General features: G+C 32.3%; 1 long non-coding RNA gene across 1 annotated transcript; it reads left to right on the plus strand.

Moving 5' to 3' along the window:
* Window positions 1-1,594: 1,594 nt before the first annotated feature.
* On the plus strand, window positions 1,595-3,711 carry LOC111365422. The gene is made up of 2 exons (XR_002697433.1): window positions 1,595-2,019; window positions 3,388-3,711. It is a non-coding gene; the product is annotated as an uncharacterized LOC111365422 (long non-coding RNA).
* The last annotated feature ends 1,917 nt before the right edge of the window (window positions 3,712-5,628 follow it).

A 5,628-nucleotide genomic window follows, 5' to 3' on the forward strand; every position in this document is an offset into this window, starting at 1 on the left:
TTCATATTACTTGTATTTGTCCATTAAATGATTCCCTACAACTGGGCTCAACCTTGAACGAATGATGAAAACTACCAAGTTGGAGAACTACTGGAAGTAGGAACACAAGAAAGAATACCAATGCCCAGATAACAAAGAAAAGAAGTTACTAATAACCAAAAAATATTGTCAAGCAAAGCCCAAATTTATTAGAAATAGGCCTTAATTTGTCAAATTGTTAAGACAAATATGCTCCAAGAAACACACACACGCACACACACATAGGGACTAATACAAATAAGCTTTTCAACTAGGGATAATTACCAACGGATTATTCGTTGGCATTAGTTTTTGACTTTTAACTACGAAAATCACAGAAGAATTTCCGTTGGTAAAAGTGACAACTCTTCACCAACGGATATTTCGTGCTTAATGATATTGTTTAATATACGTACCATTTACCAACATCATTTTTGTAGGTGATTTAATTCAACCTTTTTTAAAAAACTGTATCAACCTTTTAACTACAGATATTCTGTTAGCGAAAAGTAGTTCATATTACCGACGGAATTGCTGTTGCTAGTATTAATCAATTTCAAAGGAATTATTATCCCACATCGAAAGTTCACAACAAAATCTTTAGATTTACCATCTATAAATTTGGAGTCCAATAAGTGGTTAAATAATTTTTTGGGTCTTTTAACTTAGTTAGCTAAAAGTTAAAAAATTACAATTATAAACTAAACAATAATAAAAAAAAAAAAAAAATTTTTTTTTACCACACCTCACACCTATATGGCTATTTACAAACTGATTTTTACCAATTATAATGGTAGATATTTACCACCGAAAAGTTGGTTGGTAATGGTTAAGATTTTTACAAATGAAAAATTCGTTGGTAAAATGTTTACTCTTTACCTATAGCACGATCCTTTGGTAACTACAACGATCTCAAAATTAACAATAAATTTGTGGTTGCTAATATTCTATTGGTAAAAAATAATAGCAATGGATATCGTGATTTCAGGAATGAAAAATTCGTACTAGTGAGAGAGAGATACGAAGAATTGAAGAAAGACTTCAAATTCCTGAACTGGAAATGGGTTAAAAATACTGTTTACGTGTGTGCGAGCTCGCGCATATATATATATATATATATATATATAATTATGGTGATAGCCAGGTACCCCACCTGATAAGAAACACGTAATAGGATTTTAGTTTGACCAAAAAAAAATTGTACAAGAAAAGGAGACTGCTGATCTAGCTTTCAGAATTCATGATGAACCGTCCGATGTTCAAGAAGAGAACAGAAATACATGTTCAAAATGGCGAAGACTATATAAAAACAATAACAAAAAAAATATTATTAAATACTATAAATTGTTTTTGAATCGCCATAATAGTAATAACAAACTAAATAAATATACAGGTATGTGACAACACGTCTATGAAAAAAATAAGGGGTTGTTCTCTTTGCCATTTTCAAGCTGTTTTTTTGTTTTCGATTTTTTAAAACGATAAAAACGCGTTCTTTTTTCCACTTAATTTTGGAAAACAAAAAAAAATAAAATGTACTAAAAATGGAAAACGTCTAAATCGTTTTGAAGCCAAATCACTGAAATGAACCAAAACGCGAAAAACAGCCTTAAATTCCTTTTCTTTCAAAACTGTGCGTGAGAGAACCACTGCCTTCTTCCTCAACAATCGACCACCACCCGCTACCTAGACCACCAGACCCCACTACCATTCGAACCTCCTTGTCTCCTTCTTCAACCTCTTGTTATCACCTGCCCACGAAATTGCCGCAATTACCACCCAAAATCGCGCTAACAGTCATCGTTTTCGCCATATTTCCACTACTGTCGGCCACCGTTTCGATTGCGGACCATCACCACTCCACTTCTTTCAACCAGGCGCAATCCAGTACCACCATGGGTCAACTACAATTTTGTCCAGAATCGAGTGTGCTTGTGAAAGTAGTCCGTGAGCTGTGAAATAGATTCGGTCCCAACAAAATTGATGAAATTTTATTGATGGGTAAGCATTTCTTTTTTTGTTTAACTCTTTAAGGGTTAATTTTAACGGTTTGCGAATTCACATTCTAATACTTTGTCTCTCCCCTATCCCTGCATCTCTCTTCTCTTATCGTAAGAATTTTCCCTTTTTTCTTTTCAAATTTCTACTCCAAAATACATATATACACATACGTATATATAGATAGAGATATAGAGTTGTGGAATTGGCAATGGGGTTTTCGAAGAAATATGTTGTCTCTTTGTTCTTTGCTGCTATTAATGCTCTTCATTAACGTCCTAGATAGAGACCAGAAAGATGAATATTGTGGAATTGCTGCTGTTATTGGAATTTTCTGCATTTTGCTTCTGCAATGCATTCTCACAGTTTGGAATTTGCTGTTCTTAACCGAGTGTGAGTGTATGCACTTTATGCATTTGTTTAGGATTTGGCCGAATTTTTGTTTATAATTTGTTTAAGGTTTGATGTCAATAAATTCTTGTTTAGGGTTTGGCTGAAATGTCACTGAAGTCACTAAATTAATTTTTTTTGCCTATCCTCTAAATGTCACTGAAGTTACTATAAAGTTTGGAGATGTGCTTATTACAAGGGTTTTTGCCTGTCTTCTAAATTAATTTTTTTTCCTCTTTGAAATATTAGTTGTTGTACATCAACTGAAGTTGCAATAATTTTGGCTTATATACATTTTCAGTTCTAATTGGGTTTCTGAATTCTGGGTATGCAGTTGCCTATTTATTAGATACCCTCCTTTCCATATATATTCAGAATTAGGTTGCCATCATATCCCAATTACTATGGACTGGAATGTTGTGAGTTTGAAATGAGAATATTCATCAACCTTATTCTTAGTTTCCTGTAGTTCTCTAGGTGCTCTTATTGTATTTAATGTATATGCAAGCATCTTCTGTTGGTCTGAACGTAGATTTTACCTTACCTTTATTGCAATTGCTGCCCTAAATGCCATCAAATCTAGCTGGAGTAACTGGCCCCAGACTGGAAAGAATCGGATCCCTGTGGTTGGGAAGGGATTAATTGCACCGATTCACGCGTGACCTCCATGTAACTCTTGGAAATTCCCCATCCTAATGATTCCCTAGTTCATTTGTTTTTCCTTGTTTTTGAATCTAATAGAATTGCTTCGACTGCAGAATGTTGGCAGGCACGGGGGTGGTAGGTAGCGACTTCAGTGACATTTGTTTAGGATTTAGGATTTGACCGAATTCTTGTTTATAGTTTGGAATTTACTATTTTTGTAGTATCTAAGGCTTTTTATTTTTGCTGTGCACCTAAAACTTTAGTGATAGCTTCTGTAACTGATTATTTGGTTTTATTCTTTGTTACTTATGTTCCCTACCTGATTTGGACTTATAGGCACAGCTCAGTTGGAGTGTTGGCAGGAGGCAAAACCATGTGAATTTTGTAATAAAGCAACAGAAGAATCGTCTAGAAGGAAATAATTAGAATTTTGCTTGTTTAGCGGGTTGGTTTATTCTGCATTTATCTGTGTAAATTAGTTAGGGTCTTAGGGAGAGATTCTTTTTCTGGATTTGCTGTTTATATTTCCACTACTGTGTATTCTTTTCTTCATTGAATCAAATTGTTAGAAATTATCAAGTCTATCCATTGTTAGAATGTGCTGTGATTTGGATTAATGTGTTGTGCTATGATTTGGAATGTCATGCTATGATTTGGATTGATATGATGTGATCACTATGGACAGGGCAAATGAGGGTTGATAATGCCTGCTGATATCCATCGTTCTTTTTCTTTCTCGTTCATTTCATGTGATTTGATGGTGATATTAGAATAAAAACCAATGGATTACAGGTATAAGATCCTTTTGATGCGTGCTAGGATGTCTGGTAAAATAAGTTGTTAATTGAAGTCACAAAAAGTACTCTAGTCATGTGTGGGATACCTCAGGAAATTGTCTAGATATACTTCTTCAAGTTTAGAGGGGAAAAAGACACAAAAAGGGAGTCGGAGAATCAAAAGCACAAACCAAATTGTCTTTTCTTTCTCATTCATCGGTTGCATGTCAATGTCGAGAAGGATGATACATTCATTATGCGAGGAAAAAGAAGGGTTATGGTTACATAGTTGATGTGGGTGCATACAAGAGGACCATATCTTCACGGCTTCTGGCACTAATTTCTTGTGAGACATTACTAGTTTTCATGGCATTGAACTGATTTGCCAAATTTAATTTAGGTTGTGTTTTTATATCTGGGAAAAAATAATTCGAGTCCACCAACTTCAAAATTTATATGTTATGTAATACTATATTAACATTAAAATTTATTAAATAATCAGATTTCTTGAATAAAATATTATAAAAAAATATTCTCAAAATTTCAAAATAAACGCGTTTTCTAATTTTATGTTTTGAGAAACAATTTTCTAGAATGACAAAAATAACGTATTTTCAGTAATTTCAAAACAGACACTCAAAACACAAAATCCAAAATGAATTCAAAATTCAAAATTACAAAATTGAAATACAAAGAGAACAGTCCCTAATGTTTTCTGTTGACATTGCAATATCTTATTTTTAGATAATCAAGAATGAATTGAATAGTAGATGCCTGATTTGATCTTTTAATTGTTTTACATGAAAAAAAAGAAAGAAAGAAAAACAATTGTGAGAATGGGAGATAGTGCTTCGATGTAAATTATATATGTTTTTACGATTTTTATGATTGTTCTTGACATCATAAAACGTAATATTTGGTTTTTATTTTTGTACCTCAAAAATCATTTTCAATTGATTTAGTCCATGTTTGGTTCCACTAAATAAGTGGATTAAAATTCAATGTAAAGTCAACACTTAATTTTAACCACACTTTTTATCACAACTTTTTAAATAACATATTTCATCAAATTTTATTAAAATTTACTAAAAATTTGATTTGTATCTAAACCAAACATAGGCTTAGTTGCAGTATTACTATATCATCCTTGATTTTTTTCACGTCGATGTCATATCGTAGGTTTTTAAACATGATATATATAGTATTGGAAGTTATTCAAAATGGAACTTGTGTTATTAGCTGATAACAATCATTATTTGAAAAAAAAAAAAATTCCAATCACACACTCAGATAATAAAATATAATATATATACAAATCCAAAATTTTTTCTTACATTTTAATAAAAAAAATTTCTAAAAATTACTATTCAAAATAAATTTTTTTTTTCCCTAAATAATGATTGTCAAGCAAGTGGTTTGGGAGGATGTCAAATTGGATTGTATAAATTAAAATCTGCACATGATGGAGGGGCAATGGCCTTGTCTATCCAGGGCGCTGGAATGGCGCCCCCATCCAATAGGGGGTGCCAATTAGGCTTAGGTCTTGTCCAAACAGAATTATTCATAATGGAGACAGTAATGCCTTACCCACCGACCCCAGGATAAATTCAAATGGATGAGCAATACCTAAAAATTATAATCCAAAATATTATAAAGTCCTGTTTAGTAAAAATTAAAATTCAAATTTAGCTTATGTTTGGTTCCATTTTTTTCAAAAACTCATTTTCTATCACTCATTTTCCTACAAAATAAATTGACTTACAAATTCAAACATTTTTCTTACTTTTAGGGTTCTGCTACA

Source organism: Olea europaea, chromosome 17 (assembly GCF_002742605.1).
Source record: "Olea europaea var. sylvestris chromosome 17, O_europaea_v1, whole genome shotgun sequence".
In the NCBI taxonomy this organism is placed as follows: domain Eukaryota; kingdom Viridiplantae; phylum Streptophyta; class Magnoliopsida; order Lamiales; family Oleaceae; genus Olea; species Olea europaea.